A 20,550-nucleotide genomic window follows, 5' to 3' on the forward strand; every position below is an offset into this window, starting at 1 on the left:
AATAGGAACAACCTAGATGTACAAAGATAAGAAATAAGTATATTTATAGTGGCCCTAGTATGCTCAAGCACTGAGTTGAGCCCTGAAGAGATAGTGGACAACATGGAAAACCTGCGGTCTCAGAAATTTTAGAGGCTAAAGGCACAAGGTTGACATTAAACAGATAATCATATATTTGACTAATTGACTGTAAGTGTGCTAATTACCACAAAGGAAAACTACTGGGTGCTATGGAATCACCACGGGATCTAAACTATTGGGGACTGATTTAGGAGAAGGAGAAGGAAATAAAGAGAAAAGATGAGGGAAGAGAGCACTAAGCAGAGTGAAGAGCAAAAGGATTCTAAATATATATTTATTTACATGTAAAGATGATCATAATAAATGGATATGAGATGCTCATGAGACATCTAAGTGGAGATGCCGAATTGCATTTAGATATACAAGTTGGGACCCTGGGGAAGGTTAGATCTGGATATATATACTTTGAAGTTACCAGTCTATAGTAGTCACTAGGCAGTGATATAGGAAAATCAGGGGAGTAGGGTATCACAAAGTGGCTTCCTACATGGTGCTAGTGGTAAAGAACTTGCCTGCCAATGCAGGAGTCATAAGAGACATGGGTTTGACCCCTAGGTGGGGAAGATCACCTGGAGGAGGCCATGGCAACTCATTTCAGTATTCTAGCTTAGAGAAACACATGGACAGAGGAGCCTGGAGGGCTACCGTCCATAGAGTGGCAAAGAGTTGAACATGACTGAAGAACCATACCATGACTTAGCACGTACACATGCATGCAGGGTATCACAGAAGCCAAGAAAAGTTTCGAGGAGATCATGGTCACTTGGGAGAAAAGCCACTGAGTTGTTACATAGATGAAGGCAAAATGTGACCACTGAGTGGTAACATGGAGGTCACTGATGAATCTTTTAGAAGGTTCAGATGTAGTGGGGAGGACAAAGGCCTATATGAAATAGACTGAAAATAGGTGATGCAGTGGGGAAAGGCATTCATTTGAGAAGTTTTTCTGTGAGAGAGCAGGAAAATGGGGTAGCAACTAAACAGGAATGGGAGGTCAAGAGCAGGTTTGTTGGCTGAAGGACACAACCCCCTAGAAAGAGGGAAACTGATAATTCAGGAGAGAGACATCTATTTGTGGGAGTAAAGTCTTTGAGAAAGTGAAAGGGGATGAGGTACAGAGCACAAGGAAAGGGTTGGCTTTATCTAGGAACAGGTATGTTTCCTCCTATGATAGCAGATGAAAGACACTGGGTGCTGATTCAAGAGGCTGCAGAGACACGGTGAAAGGAAAATGAGAAAGTGTCCATTTACTTCTATTTCTCATGAAGAATGAATCAAACCCACCAGTAAGAAGGGAAAGAAGGAAAGGGGAAATTAGAACAGGTTCTCTGAGTATACTATACATCTCATTTTGATCCTACTAATTTGAAAATTAATGCACATATAGACTCTCACTTACCCAATAAACTCTGAAGTTTCTCAAGATCTCAAACAAGAAAAAAGTGAATAGGCTCAGTCCCAAGAACAACAGTGTAAAAATCAAGATGGATTTATTGAGGAATTTTATTTAAAAACCTTAAAGGAGTTTTATAATCATATATTAAAATTCATCAGTGTCAATTCAGCAACAGGAAAATTCTGAAGTCATAGAAGGAAGTACACATGAAAGTATTGTTCAGTTCTGCATCTTAGCCAGAATTAACAGAGATCCAGTGATGGGCCTCCCAGGTGGTGCTAATGGTAAAGAACCTCCCTGCCAATGCAGGAGATGTAAGAAATGTGGGTTTGATCCCTGGGTCCCTGGAAGGAGAGCACGGCAACCCACTCCAGCATTCTTGCTGAAGAATCCCATGGAAAGAGCAGCCTGGCAAGATACAGTCCATGGGATCACACAGAGTTGGACATGACTAAAGCGATGCATGCGCACACAATGATGTCTGTTTTAGTGACTTAGCCAATGAAGTAAATTGCTTATTTCCATATTAGCAAAGAGACTGAATAAGTAATTGGATAACACCTTTCTTGTGACCAAGGCAGACTGGACATGAATAGACTCGTGAGATAAAGTCAATGTGATAAAATGCAATACACTACTGTAAATGCAAAATTAGCTAACTTGACACTAAGAGTTGACACTCCTGGGAGTATTTTTTCAGAAGCTATTAGAAAAAATGAAATCTGAGAAGAACTTTTGGGTCATCAATGCCCTATATTTAGAATCTTCAAATAATCATAGATCTCAGCCCTTTGTCAACAAGGGAGACATAGAATGGGGTTACATCACCTTTTCATTGGTTTTCTTTCTTGTTGAACACACTGAAAAATTTGTGATGGGACAGATCCCATTCTAAATCTTAAAAACAGATGTTATAATTTTCACATGAAATTAAAAATACATTATGACAATTTAACATGTAATAGTAACATTACATTGCAATACAAATTTTTAAAGAGCAACCATTCATTGAGGACTTAGGTACCAAGCACTGTTCTTTGTACCTGGTATATGTATTATCTTACACAAACTTCGAAACTCCTAAAGCACCTTTATGAGGTAGTTTCTATTACTACCTACATTTTGCAAAAGACAGAAACTTGGTTCATCTAATCCAGTGTACTAAGATACACTGTTACAAATATTGTATACCTCTTCCATGTCAAGTATATTACTGCATTCAGGGGATTTTGTACAGTAAAAAAAGAAGGCCCAGTGTCAAAGAATTAATTCTTTCGAACTGTGGTGCTGGAGAAAACTCTTGAGAGTCCCTTGAACTGCAAGATCAAACAAGTCAATCGTAAAGGAAATTAGGAGGAGGAGGTTACCATTAACCCCAACATAGAGCTGCCAGAACTTACACAGAACTGGGAAATAAACTCTTGGAGGACACAAACAGAACCTTGTGCACCAGGACCCAGGAGAAAGGAGCAGTAACACCAGAAAAGACTGACTCAGACTTGCCTGTAAGTGTCCAGGGAGTCTCCAGCTGAGGAGTGGGTCAGTGGTGGTCTGCTGCAGGGTTGGGGGCCCTGAGTGTAGCAGTACATGCTACACTTTTGAAGGAGGTCACCATTATCTTCATCACCTCCACCATAGTTTGGTGCCACTTAAATAACAGGGAGGGAACACAGCTCCACTCATCAGCAGAAAATTGGATTCAAAATTTACTGAGCATGATAGGCCCATCAGAACAAGACCCAGTTTTCCCCTCAGTCAGACTCTCCCATCAGGAAGCTTCCATAAGCTTCTTATCCTTCTCCATTACAGGGCAGACAGACTGAAAACCACAAGCACAGAAAACTAACCAATCTAATCACATGAACCACAGCCTTGTTAAACTCAATGAAATTATGATCCATGGAGTGTAAGGCCACCCAAGACAGACAGGTCATGGTGGAGAGTTCTGACAAAACGTGGTCCACTGGAAAAAGGAATGGCAAACCACTTCAGTATTCTTGCCTTGAGAACCCCATGAACAGTATGAAAAGGCAAAATGATAGGATACTGAAAGATGAACTCCCCAGGTCAGTAGGTGCCCAATATGCTACTGGAGATCAGAAGAGAAATAACTCCAGAAAGAATGAAGAAACGGAGCCAAAGCAAAAGCAACACCCAGTAACTGGTGTTGGAAGCAATGTCCAATGCTATAAAGAGCAATATTGCATAGGAATCTGGAATGTTAGGTCCATGAATCAAGGCAAATTGGAAGTGGTCAAATAGGAGATGGCCAGAGTGGACGTTGACATTTTAGGAATCAGCAAACTAAAATGGACTGGAGTGGGTGAATTTAACTCAGATGACCATTATATCTACTACTGTGGGCAAGAATCCCTTAGAGAAAATGGAATAGGCATCATAGGCAAACAAAGAGTCCAAAATGCAGTATTTGGATGCAATCTCAAAAATGACAGAATGATCTCTGTTCATTTCCAAGGCAAACCATTCAATATCACAGTAATCCAAGTCTATGCCTCGACCAGTAATGCTGAAGAAGCTGAAGTTGAATGGTTCTATGAAGACCTACAAGACCTTCTAGAACTAACACCCATAAAAGATGTTCTTTTCATTATAGGGAACTGGAATGCAAAAGTAGGAAGTCAAGAAACACCTGGAGTAACAGGCAAATTTAGCCTTGCAGTACAGAATGAAGCAGGGCAAAGGCTAACAGGGTTTTGCCAAGAGAACGCAATGGTCATAGCAAACACCCTTTTCCAACAACATACAAGAAGATTCTACACATGACATCACCAGATGGTCAATACTGAAATCAGATTGATTATATTCTTTGCAGCTGAAGATGAAGAAACGCTATTCTTTCAGCAAAAACAAGACCAGGAGCTGACTGTGGCTCAGATCATGAATTCCTTATTGCCAAATTAAGACTTAAATGGAAGAAAGTAGGGAAAACCACTAGACCATTCAGGTATGAACTAAATCAAATCCCTTACAATTATACACAGGAAGTGAGAAATAGATTTAAAGGACTAGGGGCAGTCCTAAGATGGCAGAGGAATAGCATGGGGAGACCACTTTCTCCCCCACAAATTCATCAAAAGAACACTTGAACGCTGAGCAAATTCCACAAAACAAATTCTGAACGCTGGCAGAGGACACCAGGCACCCAGAAAGGCAGCCCATTGTCTTCAAAAGGAGGTAGGACGAAATATAAAAGGTAAAAAGAGAGACAAAAGAGTTAGGAATGGAGACCCATCCCACGGGGGAGTCGTAAAAGAGAAGTTTCCAAACACAAGGAAACCCTCTCACCAGTGGATCTGTGGGGAGTGTTGGAATCTCAGAGTGGAACCTCAATGTTGGAACCTCAACATAACTGGGAGGATAAATAAATAAATAAATAAACAAAACCCACGTGCCTAATGGCAACTCCCAGCGGAGAAGTAGCCCAGACGCTTGGTCCACCACCAGCAAGCGGGGGCTAAACAGGGAGGCACGGGCTGCATTGCTAAGGGTAAGGACGGGGCCTGAATGCCCTGAGGGCAATCTGAGGGAGCTAACGTGAGATAGCAACCCAAACTGTGGGATAACCAGAGAGAGAGAAAAAAAAAAAAGAGAGAGAGAGAGAGAACTTTCCTGTGAAAAGCCCTAACCTAAGGCAGGCAATGGCACCCCACTCCAGTATTCTTGCCTGGCAAATCCCATGGATGGAGGAGCCTGGTGGGCTGCAGTCCATGGGGTTGCTTAGTGTTGAACATGACTGAGCGACTTCACTTTGACTTTTCACTTTCCTCCATTGGAGAAGGAAATGGCAACCCACTCCAGTGTTCTTGTCTGGAGAGTCCCAGGGAAGGGGGAGCCTGGCAGGCTGCCATCTATGGGGTCGCACAGAGTCGGACACGACTGAAGTGACTTAGCAGCAGCAGCAAGGCACTGCCAGGCCTGCTCATAGAACAAAGGACTGAGCAAATACCTGAGGAGAGATAGCCAGCTGCAGACTGGCCCACCCCTTGCCGGAGGCAGGGAGGCAGGGGGGCAACAGCCAGAGCCAGAAAGGGGCAATCTCGGTCTCAGAGACAGCATCCTCTACCAAATCGCGAGCAGGCTCCCAGTTGCTAACCAAGTCTTACTGGGTCCTGGACAGTTGACATCCACTAGGAGGGTTGCAGCCAGAGATCACCTCCCCAGAGAGGCACACTGCATACCTGAGATGGCGCTCCTGCTGCACACCCAGGAAATTAAGTGGCTGGGACGCGGGAGGCAATAAGGTGCACCACACCTGGGGAGTGTGTGCTTGTTAAGCACCTGGTCACGTGAGCTGCTCGGACCTAGGAAGGGCACAAAACACAGGACCCACTGAGTCTGTGCCTTTGTGGAGTATCCAAGAACCTGAACCCCACAACCCAGGGCCTACTATAGACAGTTCCCCTGCAGAGCAACCTGGAGCTTGAGCAGTGTAGACTGGGAAAGCACACATGCCATGAGCAGGGGCAGATCCAGTGTGGCCAAAACACTGCAAGCACTCCCAACACATGCCAGTGATATTTGTTTGCAGTTTTCCTCCCCTCCCCCCACCCCCCCAGCACGACTGAACAAGTGAGCCTAAATAAGTGGCCACTTTCAACATCTTGTGTCAGGGCATAAATTAAACACTGAAGAGACTTGCAAACAGAAGAAGCCAAAATAAACAGAGGGAACCGCTTTGGAAATGACACGTGCAACAGATTAAAACCCTGTAGTTAGTACCGACTACATTAAAAGGGGCCTATAGATCTTGAAAAGTAAAAGCTGGAACAAGGAACTATCTGAAACTGAACTGATCCCACACTGCCCACAACAACTCCAGAGAAATTCCTAGATATATTTTCACTATTACCATTTTTTTTAATTAAAAAAAATTTTTAAATTTTAAAGTCTGCTATTACCCCTTTAATTTTCATTTTTATAACCTACTATTAACTTGCAAAAAAAAGACCCTATTTTTAAAGCAAAGTGCGTATACATTTTTTATAATTTTTGTGATTTTGTTTTGTTGTTTTAATACTGTATTTTGAGTCTCACCTCTACTCTAGATTTTTAATCTTTGCTTTTTGGTATTTGTTATCAATTTTGTACCTTGAAGAATCCAATCTTCGATACCCATTTTTACTTAGGAGTGTAATTACTGGCTTGATTGCCATCTCCCCCTTTTGACTCTACTTTTTCTCCCGTAGGTCAACTCTACCTCCTTCCTCACCCTTATATTCTCTATACAACTCTGTGAATCTTTTTGGGTATTCTGGGCTATGGAGAACACTTAGGGAACGGATTACTGGCTAGATCTGTCTCTTTCCTTTTGACTCCCCCTCTTCTCCTCCTGGTCACTTCTATCTCTCTCCTTCCTCTTCTCTTCTCCATATAACTCTGAAAATCTTTCTGGGTGTCCCTCATTGTGGAGAATCAATTCTCTATTAACTGAGATGTTTTATCATATGTGCTGTATGGATGGAGAAGTCTTGAGGCTACTGTAAAAATAAGACTGAAAACCACAGGCAGGAGGCTTAAGTACAAAACCTGAGAAAACCAGAAAACTCCTGACTTCAGGGAACATTATTTGACAAGAGCTCATCCAAAAGCCTCCATACTTACACTAAAACCAACCTGCATCCAAGAGCCAACAGAAGTTACAGAGCAAGACATAGCATGCAAATTCTCCAGCAATGCAGGAACATAGCCCTGAACTTTAATATAGAGGGTGCCCAAAGTCACACCAAACCCAAAGACATCTCAAAAGTCACTACTGGACACTTCATTGCACTCCAGAGAGAAGAGATCCAGCTCCACCCACCAGAACACCAATGCAAACTTCCCTAACTAGGATACCTTGACAAGCCACTCTTCCAACCCCACCTACAGGGAGGAACCTCCACAATAAAGAGGAACCACAAACTGCCAGAATACAGAAAGGCCACCCCAAACACAGCAATCTAAACAAGATGAAAAGGCAGAAAATATTCAGCAGGTAAAGGAACATGATAAATGCCCACTAAACCAAACAAAAAAGGAGGAGATAGGGAGTCTACCTGAAAAAGAATTTACAATAATGATAGTAAAAATGATCCAAAATCTTGAAAACAAAATGGAGTTACAGATAACTAGTCTGGAGACAAGGATTGAGAAGATGCAAGAAATGTTTAATAAGGACCTAGAAGAAATAAAAAAGAGTCAATCCATAATGAATAATGCAATATGAGATAAAAACACTCTGGAGGCAACAAATAGTAGAATAACTGAGGCAGAAGTAGGATAAATGAGGTAGAAGATAGAATGGTGGAAATAAATGAAGCAGAGAGGAAAAAGAAAAAAGAATTAAAAGAATGAGGACAACCTCAGAGACCTCTGGGACAATGTCACACACTCCAACATTCAAATCATAGGAGTCCTGGAAGAAGACAAAAAGAAAGGCCATGAGAAAATACTTAAGGAGATGATAGTTGAAAACTTCTCTAAAATGGGGAAGGAAATAATCACCCAAGTCCAAGAAACCCAGAGAGTCCCAAACAGGATGAACCCAAGGCAAAACACCCCATGACACACATTAATCAAATTAACAAAGATCAAACACAAAGAACAAATATTAAAAGCAGCACAGGGAAAACAGCAATGGGATTCCCAAAAGGATAACAGCTGATCTTTCAATAGAAACTCTTCAGGCCAGAATGGAATGGCAGGACATACTTAAAGTGGTGGAAGAGAAAAACCTACAACCCAGATTGCTGCACCGAGCAAGGATCTCGTTCAAATATGAAGGAGAAATCAAAAGCTTTACAGACAAGCAAAAGCTGAGAGAATTCAGCACCACCAAACCAGCTCTTCAACAAATGCTAAAGGATCTTCTCTAGACAGGAAACATAGAAACGGTGTATAAACGCAAATCCAAAACAACAAAGTAAATGGCAACAGGATCATACTTAACAATAATTACCTTAAACATAAATGGATTGAATGCCCCAACCAAAAGACAAAGACAGGCTGAATGGATACAAAAACAAGACCCCTATATATGTTGTCTACAAGAGACCCACCTCAAAACAAGGGACACCATACAGACTGAAAATGAAGGGCTGGAAAAAGATATTTCATACAAATGGAGACCAAAATAAAGCAGGAGTAGCAATACTCATATCAGATAGAATAGACTTTGAAATAAAGGCTGTGAAAAGAGAAGAAGAAGGACAGTACACAATGATCAAAGGATCAATCCAAGAAGAAGATATAACAATTATAAATGTATAGGCACTCAACGTAGGAGCACTGCCTTACAAGGCAAATGCTAAAAAAAGAAGATAGGCAAAAAGCAAAGGAGAAAAGGAAAGATATAAGCATCTGAATGCAGAGTTCCAAAGAATAGCAAGAAGAGATAAGAAAGCCTTCTTCAGCAATCATTGCAAAGAAATAGAGGAAAACAACAGAATGGGGAAGACTAGAGATCTCTTCAAGAAAATTAGAGATACCAAGGGAACATTTCATGCAAAGATGGGCTCGATAAAGGAGAGAAATGGTATGGACCTAACAGAAGCAGAAGATATTAAGAAGAGGTGGCAGGAATACACAGAAGAACTGTACAAAAAAGATCTTCATGACCCAGAAAATCATAATGGTGTGATCACTAATCTAGAGCCAGACATCTTGGAACGTGAAGTCAAGTGGGCCTTAGAAAGCATCACTATGAACAAAGCTAGTGAAGGTGATGGAATTCCAGTTGAGCTGTTTCAAATCCTGAAAGATGATGCTGTGAAAGTGCTACACTCAATATGCCAGCACATTTGGAAAACTCAGCAGTGGCCACAGGACTGGAAAAGGTCAGTTTTCATTCCAATCCCAAAGAAAGGCAATACCAAAGAATGCTCAAACTACCGCACAATTGCACTCATCTCACATGCTAGTAAAGTAATGCTCAAAATTCTCCAAGCCAGGCTTCAGCAATACGTGAACCGTGAACTCCCTGATGTTCAAGCTGGTTTTAGAAAAGGCAGAGGAACCAGAGATCAAATTGCCAACATCCTCTGGATCATGGAAAAAGCAAGAGAGTTCCAGAAAAACATCTATTTCTGCTTTATTGACTATGCCAAAGCCTTTCACTGTTTGGATCACAATAAACTGTGGAAAATTCTGAAAGAGATAGGAATACAGACCACCTGACCTGCCTCTTGAGAAATCCGTATGCAGGTCAGGAAGCAACAGTTAGAACTGGACATGGAACAACAGACTGGTTCTAAATAGGAAAAGGAGTACATCAAGGCTGTATATTGTCACCCTGCTTATTTAACTTCTATGCAGAGTACATCATGAGAAACGCTGGACTGGAAGAAGCACAAGCTGGAATCAAGATTTCCGGGAGAAATATCAATAACCTCAGATATGCAGATGACACCACCCTTATGGCAGAAAGTGAAGAGGAGCCAAAAAGCCTCTTGATGAAAGTGAAAGTGGAGAGTGAAAAAGTTGGCTTAAAGCTCCACATTCAGAAAACGAAGATCATGGCATCTGGTCCCATCACTTCATGGGAAATAGGTGGGGAAACAGTGGAAACAGTGTCAGACTTTATTTTGGGGGGCTCCAAAATCACTGCAGATGGTGACTGCAGCCACGAAATTAAAAGACAATTACTCCTTGGAAGAAAAGTTATGACCAACCTAGATAGCATATTCAAAAGCAGAGACATTACTTTGCTGACTAAGGTCCGTCTAGTCAAGGCTATGGTTTTTCCTGTGGTCATGTATGGATGTGAGAGTTGGACTGTGAAGAAGGCTGAGCGCCAAAGAATTGAAGCTTTTGAACTGTGGTGTTGGAGAAGACTCTTGAGAGTCCCTTAGACTGCAAGGAGATCTGACCAGTCCATTCTGAAGGAGATCAGCCCTGGGATTTCTTTGGAAGGAATGATGCTAAAGCTGAAGCTCCAGTACTTTGGCCACCTCATGCGAAGAGTTGACTCATTGGAAAAGACCCTGATGCTGGGAGGGACTGGGGACAGGAGGAGAAGGGGATGACAGAGGATGAGATGGCTGGATGGCATCACTGACTCGATGGATGTGAGTCTGAGTGAACTCTGAGATGGTGATGGACAGGGAGGCCTGACGTGCAGTGGTTCATGGGGTTGCAAAGAGTCAGACACGACTGAGTGACTGAACTGAACTGAACTGATGAAAGGAGAAATTAACAATAACATAACAATAGTGGGAGACTTTGATACACCACTCACATCTATGGATAGATCAACTAAACTGAAAATTAGCAAGGAAACACAAACTTTAAATGATGCAATAGACCAGTTAGACCTAATTGATATCTATAAGACATTTCACCCCAAAACAATGAATTTCACCTTTTTCTCAAATGCAAACAGAACCTTCTCCAGGATAGATCACATCCTGGGCCATAAATCTAGCTTAGGTAAATTTTTAAAAGTTGAAATCATTCCAAGCATTTTTTCTGATCACAATGGTGTAAGATTAGATGTCAACTACAGGAAAAAAAGAAAACTATTAAAAATTCCAACATATAGAGGTTAAACAACAAGCTTCTGAATAACCAACAAATCACAGAAGAAATCAAAAAGAAATCAAAATATGCATAGAAATGAATGAAAATGAAAACACAACAACCCAAAACCTATGGGACATTGTAAAATCAGTGCTAAGGGGAAGGTTCATAGCAATACAAGCTTACCTCAAGTAACAAGAGAGAAGTAAAATAAATAACCTAACTCTATACCTAAAGCAACTAGAAAAGGAAGAAATAAAGAACCCCGTGGTTAGTAGAAGGAAATAAATCATAAAAATTAAGGCAGAAATAAATGAAAAAGAAACAAAGGAGACCATAGCAAAAATCAACAAAGCTAAAAGCTAGTTCTTTGAGAAGATAAATAAAATAGACAAACTATTAGCCAGACTCATCAAGAAACAAAAGGAGAAGAATCAAATTATCAAAATTAGAAATGAAAATGGAGAAAAATTAGAAATGAAAATGGAGAAATCACAACAGATAACACAGAAATACAAAGGATCATAAGAGAGTACTATTAGCAACTATATGCCAATAAAATGGGCAAGTTGGAAGAAATGGACAAATTCCTTGAAAAGCATAACTTCCAAAATTGAACCAGGAAGAAATATAAAATCTTAACAGACCCATCACAAGCACAGAAATCAACACTGTAATCAGAAATCTTCCAGCAAACAAAAGCCCAGGACCAGACGGCTTCACAGCTGAATTCTACCAAAAATTTTGCAAAGAGCTAACACCTATCCTTCTCAAACTCTTCCAGAAAATTGCAGAGAAAGGTAAACTTCCAAACTCATTCTATGAGGCCACCATCACCCTAATACCAAAACTAGACAAAGATGCCACATAAAAAGAAAATTACCGGCCAATATCACTGATGAACATAGAAGCAAAAATCCTTAACAAAATCCTAGCAAACAGAATCCAACAACATATTAAAAAAATCATACATCATGACCAAGTGTCTTTTATCCCAGGGATGAAAGTATTCTTTAATGTCTACAAATCAATCAATGTAACACACCACATTAACAAACTGAACGATAAAAACCATATGATTATCTCAATAGATGCAAAGATAGCCTTTGACAAAATTCAACATCCATTTATGATAAAAACCCTCCAGAAAGCAGGAATAGAAGGAACATACCTCAACATAATAAAAGCTACATATGACAAACCCACAGCAAACATTATCCTCAATGGTGAAAAATTGAAAGCATTTCCCCTAAAGTCAGGAACAAGACAAGGGTGCCCACTCTCACCACTACTATTTCACATGGTTTTGGAAGTTTTGGCCACAGCAATCAGAGCAGAAAAAGAAATAAAAGGAATCCAAATTGGAAAAGAAGAAGTAAAACTCTCACTGTTTGCAGATGACATGATCCTTTACATAGAAAACCCTAAAGACTCCACCAGAAAATTACTAGAGCTAATCAATGAATATAGTAAAGTTGCAGGATATAAAATTAACACAGAGAAATCCATTGCATTTCTATACAGTAACAATGAGAAAACAGAAAGAGAAATTAAGGAAACAATTCCATTCACCACTGCAATGAAAAGAATAAAATATGTAGGAATAAATCTACCTAAATAAACACAAGACCTATATATAGAAAACTATAAAACACTGATGAAAGAAATCAAAGAGGACACAAATAGGTGGAGAAATAGACTGTGTTCATGGATTGGAAGAATCAATATAGCAAAAATGAGCATACTACCCAAAGCAATCTACAGATTCAATGCATTCCCTATCAAGCTACCAATAGTATTTTTCAGAGAACTAGAACAAATAATTTCACAATTTGTATGGAAATACAAAAAACTTTGACTAGACAAAGCAATCTTGAGAAAGAAGAATGGAACTGGAGGAATCAACCTGCCTGCAGGCTATACTACAAAGCTACAGTCATCAAGACAGTATGGTACTGGCACAAAGACAGAAATAAAGATCAATGGAACAAAATAGAAAGCTCAAAGATAAATTCATGCATCTATGGACACCTTATATTTGACAAAGGAGGCAAGAATATACAATGGAGAAAAACCAATCTCTTTAACAAGTGGTGCTGGGGAAACTGGTCAACCACTTGTAAAAGAATGAAACTAGAACACTTTCTAATACCATAACAAAAATAAACTCAAAATGGATTAAAAATCTAAACATAAGACCAGAAACTATAAAACTCCTGGAGGTAAACATAGGCAAAACACTCTCTGACATAATCACAGCAGGATCCTCTATGACCCACCTCCCAGAGTAATGGGAATAAAAGCAAAAATAAACAAATGGGACCTAATTAAACTTAAAAGCTTTTGCACAATGAAGGCAACTATAGGCAAGGTGAAAATACAGCCTTCAGAATGGGAGAAAATAATAACAAATGGGAGAAAATAATAACAAATAAGCAACTGACAAAGAATTAATCTCAAAAATATACAAGCAGCTCCTGCAGCTCAATTCCAGAAAAATAAATGACCCAATCAAAAAATGGGCCAAAGATCTAAAAAGACATTTCTCCAAAGAAGACATATATATGGCTAACAAACACACGAAAAGATGCTCAACGTCACTCACTATCAGATAAATGCAAATCAAAACCACGACGAGATACCATCTCACACCGGTCACAATGGCTACTATCCAAAAGTCTACAAACAATAAATGGTGGACAGGGTCAGAAGAATAGGGAACCCTCTTACACTGTTGATGGGAATGCAAACTAGTACAGCCACTATGGAGAACAGTGTGGAGAGTCCTTAGAAAACTGGAAATAGAACTGCCATACGACCCAGCAATCCCACTGCTTTGGATACACACCAAGGAAACCAGAATTGAAAGAGACATGTGTAACCCAATGTTTATCGCAGCACTGTTTATAATAGCCAGGAGATGGAAGCAACCTAGATGTCCATTGGCAGATGAATGGATAAGAAAGCTGTGGTAAATATACACAATGGAATATTACTCAGCCATTAAAAAGAATACATTTGCATTGGTTCTAATGAGGTGGATGAAACTGGAGCCTGTTATACAGAGTAAGGTAAGTCAGAAAGAAAAACACCAATAGAGTATACTAATGCATATATATTGAATTTAGAAAGATGGTAACGATGACCCTATATGAGAGACAGCAAAACAGACACAAATGTATAGAACAGTCTTATGGACTCTGTGGGAGAAGGCAGGGGTGGGATGATTTGAGAAAATGGCATTGAAACATGTATATTATCATATGTGAAACAGATCACCAGTCCAGGTTTGATGCATGAGACAAGGTGCTCAGGGCTGGTGCACTGGGATGACCCTGAGGGATGGGATGGGGAGGGAGGAGGGAGTGGGGTTCAGGTTGAAGAACACATGTACATCCATGGCTGTTTCGTGTGAATTTATGGCAAAAACCACTACAATATTGTAAAGTAATTAGCCTCCAATTAAAAAAAAATTCCACCTGCCAATGTAGGGGGCATGAATTTGATCCCTGGTCCAGGTCCAGGAAGATCCCACATGTATGCTGTGGAGCAACCAAGCCCATGCATCACAACTACAGAGCCCATGACCCAAAACTACAGAAGCCTGCATACCTAGAGCCTGCCCTCCAAAACAAGAGAAGCCACTGCAATTAGAAGCCTCCACACTGCAAGGAAGAATAGCCCCTACTCACCACAACTAGAGAAAGCCCTCACAGAAGAAAGACCCAGTACAGCCAAAAATAAATAAATAAATTTAAAAGTTTTTAGAAAAAGAGTTTCAGTTTTACAAAAGGAAAAAAAAAATCCTAGCTCTGTTATACAACAATGTGCATGTAATTAACAATAACTATATCATACACTTTAAAATGGTTGATGGAAAATTTTGTGTTTATTTAACACAATAAAAAGTTGGTTTTGAAGGAATAAAAAAGAAAAAAAAAAGATTTAAGGGACTGGATCTGATAGAGTGCCTAATGAACTATGGACAGAGGTTCATGACATTGTACCTCCCTGTACTTTAACTTATATGCATCGTACCTCTCTTTACATTCACAGGGAGATGGGGAGCAAGACCATCCCCAAGAAAGAAATGCAAAAAAGCAAAATGGCTGTCTGAGGAGGCCTTACAAATAGCTGTGAAAAGAAGAGAAGTGAAAAGCAAAGGAGAAAAGGAAAGATATACCCATTTGCATGTAGAGTTCCAAAGAATAGCAAGGAGAGATAAGAAAGCTTTTCTCAGTGATCAATGCAAAGAAACAGATGAAAAAATAGAATAGGAAAGACTAGAGATCTCTTCAAGGAAATTAGAAATACCAACGGAACATTTCATGCAAAGATGGGCACAATAAAGGACAGAAATGATATGGACCTAACAGAAGCAGAAGATATTAAGAACAGGTGGCAAGAATACACAGAAGAATTGTACAAAAACGATCTTCATGATCTAGATCATCACAGTGGTGTGATCACTCACCTAGAGACAGACATTTTGGAATGTGTAGTCAATGGGCCTTAGGAAGCATCACTATGAACAAAGCTAGTGGAGGTGATAGAATTCCAGTTGAGCTGTTTCAAGTTCTAAAAGATGATGCTGTGAAAGTGCTGCATTCAATATGCCAGCAAATTTAGAAAACTCAGCAATGGTCATAGGACTGGAAAATGTCAGTTTCGTTCCAATCCCAAAGAAAGGCAATGCAAAAGAATGCTCAAACTACCACACAATTGCACTCATCTCACATGCTAGTAAAGTAATGCTCAAAATTCTCCAAGCCAGGCTTCAGCAATACATGAATCGTAAACTTCCAGATGTTCAAGCTGGTTTTAGAAAAGGCAGAGGAATCAGAGATCAAATTGCCAACATCTGCTGGATCATAGAAAAAGCAAGAGAGTTCCAGAAAAACATCTACTTCAGCTTTATTAACTATGCCAAGCCTTTGACTGTGTGGATCACAACAAACTGGAAAATTCTTAGACGGGAAAACCAGACTGCCTGACCTGCCTCTTGAGAAACCTGTATGCAGGTCAGGAAATGACAGTTAGAACTGGACATGCAACAACAAACTGGTTCCAAATAAGAAAAGGAGTATGTCAAGGCTGTATATTGTCACCCTGCTTACTTAACTTACATGCAGAGTACATCATGAGAAACACTGGGCTGGATGAAGCTCTAGATGTAATCAAGATTGCCTGGAGAAATATCAATAACCTCAGACATAAAGATGACACCACCCTTATGGCAGAAAGTGAAGAACTAAAGAGCTTTTTGATGAAAGTTAAAGAGGAGAGTGAAAAAGCTGGCTTAAAGCTCAACATTCAGAAAATGAAGATCATGGCATCCAGTCCCATCACTTCATGGCAAATAGATGGGGAAACAGTGGAAACAGTGGCAGACTATTTTTGGGGGCTCCAAAATTACTGCAGATGGTGACTGCAGCCATGAAATTAAAAGACGCTTACTCCTTGGAAGGAAAGTTATGACCAACCTAGACAGCATATTAAAAAGCAGAGACATTCCTTTGCCAACAAAGCTCTGTCTAGTCAAAGCTATGGTTTTTCCAGTAGTCATGTACGGATGTGAGAGTTGGACTGTAAAGAAAGCTGAGTGCTGAAGAATTGATGCTTTTGAACTGTGGTGTTGGAGAAGACTCTTGAGAGACCTTTGGACTGCAAGGAGATCCAACCAGTCCATTCTAAAGGAAATCAGTCCTGAATATTCATTGGAAGGACTGGTGTTGAAGCTGAAACTCCAATACTTTGGCCACCTGATGCAAAGAACTGACTCATCTGAAAAGATCCTGATGCTGGGAAAGCTAGAAGGTGGGAGAAGGGGGTGGCAGAGGATGAGATTTGGATGGCATCACCGATTCAACGGACATGAGTTTGAGTAAACTCCGGGAGTTGGTGATGGACAGGGAGGCCTGGCGTGCTGCAGTCCATGGGGTTTCAAAGAGTTGGACACTACTGAGTAAGTGAACTGAACTGAATTGAAAGGATAGTAACCCTGAATATTCATTGGAAGGACTGATGCTGAAGCTGAAGCTCTAATACTTTCGCCACCTGATGCGAAGAGCTGACTCACTGGAAAAGACCCTGATGCTGGGAAAGATTGAGGGCAGGAGAAGATGGAGGGGACAGATTATGAGATGGTTGGATGGCATCACCAACTCTATTGACAAGAGTTTGAGCCAGTCAGGAGATAGTGAAGGACAGGTAAGCCTGGCATGCTGCAGTCCATGGGGTCACGAAGAGTCAGACATGACTTAGTGACTGAACAATAACAACAACAAAAATGAATAATACGCCCAACTCATAGCCTTCCAGAAAAGATAAATGAGTAAACAGATAGCCTGCATTTTAATGCAGCATGCTTTGTGAAAAGATGAATAATTAAGTTTGTTGGAGTGTCAGAATTAACAGTCTGAGTGATGTCTGCTATAGTAACTTAACCAATTTTATAAATTTGCTATTTCCATATTTTAAAAGAGACTGAATAAGTAATTGGATAATGCACTTCTCACGACCGAGAGCAGACTGGACATGAATAGACTCTTGTGAGGCAAAGTCAATGTGATAAAATGCAATATACTACTGTAAATTTATACTACTGTAAATTTACAGTACTGTAAATTGTAAAAGTTTTGGAAAGGAGGTGACATGAGCTTGTAGAATAAACATCTGTTGGATAAAAGGCAGAGGAAACATGAGTAGAGGTGTGCAGTTGGCACAAGGTTCTGATCACACAGGAAACTGAGAGTTAAATATAGCTTGGGGAGGAAGTACTAACTAGGGACTGTGAGAAATAAAGCTGGGAAACTTAGATGGGAGGCAGATTATTAGGGTCTTGTGTGAAGCTGAAGAGTGTGGAATGGATTCTGTAACCACCATAGCATCAGAAACTTACATGCACTGAATGAAATGGTCAGTTTTGATTTTAGGGAAGATAACAGACACCAGCCTGCTGTGCTCATGGAAGGCAACACCCTCAAAGCTTGGAGAAGCTTGGACCCAGTTAATGTCCAGGTACAAAAGGATGAGGGCCACAAATAAGGTATTGTTAAGTAGAGCAGCCACATTTATGATATGCTTCTGAGCAAAGACCTTAAACTTCAAAACTTCCTTACCTAAAGTCAGAATTTGTCACAACATACCTATATCTGTGAATTGATGCTGACAATTATCAGACAGTATCACTGGAGAGTTTTTGGCTAACTGACAATGATATCATAACTGCCAGCTGGCTAATAGCAATCATAATATGCCACCCCAGGATCAGTTGCATTCTGATTTCAGATATATTAAAACGTGAAGAAGAACTGGTGTGTTTAGAGTTGATAAAATGGGAGCTCTGGGTTAAATACAAAATCCAACCACTTTTCTCTCTTTCCAGTTCATCATTCTGGTCCAAGTGAACATCATCTCTTCCCTAAATTATTATAGTAGCCACCTAACAGGTTTCACTAGTTTTGCCCTTAATGGCCCCTCTTCTCCTCTTAAATTTATCCTCAAGAGAGTCAAATCATGTCATTCCTCTGTTCACAATCCCTAGTGGCTTCTTGTTCCACTCAGACAAAAAATCAAATCCTTATGGAGGCTACTAGGACTCTGCATTAGCTCAGGTTACATGACCCAATCTCCTGCTCCTCTCCCTCCAGAGAAATGGGTATCCTCCAACACTTCCACTGCCACCTCAGGCAACTTGTACTTCCTGATCCCTCTGCAAGACCCACTCTTCTTCCAGGTATCTTCAAGGCTCAATTGATAAAGTCTTTCACCAACATCATCTTTTCAGGGAGGCCTCCTTTATCTTCCTTTGTCTGATATTGTTTTGGTAGGGAAGGGATAAACTGGAAGACTGGAAAGTATGGGCCTCCCTGGTGGGTCAGTGGTAAAGAATCTGCTGCCAATGCAGGAGACATGGGTTCGATCTCTGGGTTGGGAAAATCCCCTGGAGAAGGATTGGCAACCCATTCCAGTATTCTTGCTTGGGAAGTCCCATAGACAGAGGAGTCTGGTGGACTACTGTTCATAGGGTCACAACTTAGAGTCAGACACAACTTAGCAACCAAACATATACACACTACTATATATAAAATAAATAACTAGTAAGAACTTACTGTATAGCACAGGAAACTCTATTCAACACTCTAATGACCTATGTGGCAACAGTATCTAAAAAAGAGTGGATTGGCACTTTCCTGGTGTTCCAGTGATTAAGAATCCGTCTTCCAATGCGGGGGATGTGGGTTTGATTCCTGGTCAGGGAACTAAGAGCCCACATGCCTTGGGGCAACTAAGCCCTGCACCTCAGTTACTGAGCCCGGGCAATTTAGAGCCCTCCAGAGCCACACCTAGAGAAGCTGGCATGCTGCAAGGAAAGATCCTACATGTCACAACTGACAATTGACCCAGCCAAATAAATAAACATATATAATTTTTAAAATAAATAAACATTAAAAAGACTGCATATATATAACTGATTCACTTTGCTGTAGAGCAGTAACTCACACAACATTGTAAATCAACTCTACTCTCATAAAAATTATTTTAAGTGACTTCCCTAGTGGTCCAGTGGTTAAGAACTTGCCTGCCAATGCAGGGGACACGGGTTTGATTACTGGTCTGGGAAGATCCCATATGCCATGGGACAACTAAACTTGTGCACAGTGCAGCAAAAAAATAAGTAAAAATTTAAAATTAATTTTTAAAAATAAATAAAATTGCTGTCATACACTTACCTGCAAATTCTCATTGACTCGCTCTTTATCTCCCTGCTATATTGAAAAAAAAAATTTTTTTTTAGTGAAACAAGTATTTATTAGAAGGAAAAAAGAGTATAGTACCTGTGGACACATGGGCAGGCTCAGAGAGAGAGAGTCCTGAGTCATCCTCCCTGCTTTATTATTTAATTTTTCTTGTCAGCACTTATCACTATCTAATACAGCATATATTTTACTTGCTTATTCTATTTATTGTCTACAATGCTAGTAAGGAGTCCCTCTCCTGATTCAAAACCTGTATGTGACATTTCAGGCCTGACCAAAGGCAATTCAAAGGCTTTAAGCTGGAAGGCCTGGGGTTGGGAGGGGGGAGTTTCCCCTTCCCCACACAGTCTCAAGGACTCAGAACCCCTGGGGGAAGTTATGCTCTTTCACTCCTAACCCTGGAGGCTTCATTCCTAGGTTTCTTTATCTAAGGCCTTGGGCAGAGATCTGCAGGCACCTCCAATGTGACCTCCTTATGGGTTTAGTGGGGAGAGCCTTGACAATTTTTTCTTTCCTCTGACTCAGTATCACCTACTTATGCAGCCTTAGCATGCCCCGCCTCACTTTGCCATCCTCCCCTCTTCCCCATAAAACTGCAGGAGACCTCCAGGTCTGTACTGATCCACCTGACCCTCACTGGAATGCCATTTTGTGGGGGAAATAAAACAGGAGGGAGCCTGCACTTTTCCCAGTTTTAGACTTTCTTAAAGCATCTTGTTTTAAAAAGCTATTACAACAGTTTTTTCCTTTCTTAGCTAAGTTCCTGACAGCGTCACAAGGGCAAAGCTTTGACTT

General features: G+C 40.5%; 1 long non-coding RNA gene across 1 annotated transcript in view; it reads right to left on the reverse strand.

Moving 5' to 3' along the window:
- LOC114113196 (uncharacterized) overlaps positions 1-20,550 on the reverse strand; it is a 121,355-nt gene that overhangs the window by 12,580 nt on the left and 88,225 nt on the right. The window contains exons 5-6 of the long non-coding RNA XR_009599373.1: positions 19,729-19,764; positions 5,677-5,799 (exon numbers count right to left, since the gene is read on the reverse strand). This is a non-coding gene — a long non-coding RNA (uncharacterized LOC114113196). The remainder of the gene's footprint in view (positions 1-5,676; positions 5,800-19,728; positions 19,765-20,550) is intronic.

This window comes from Ovis aries, chromosome 2 (assembly GCF_016772045.2).
Source record: "Ovis aries strain OAR_USU_Benz2616 breed Rambouillet chromosome 2, ARS-UI_Ramb_v3.0, whole genome shotgun sequence".
Lineage (NCBI taxonomy): Eukaryota > Metazoa > Chordata > Mammalia > Artiodactyla > Bovidae > Ovis > Ovis aries.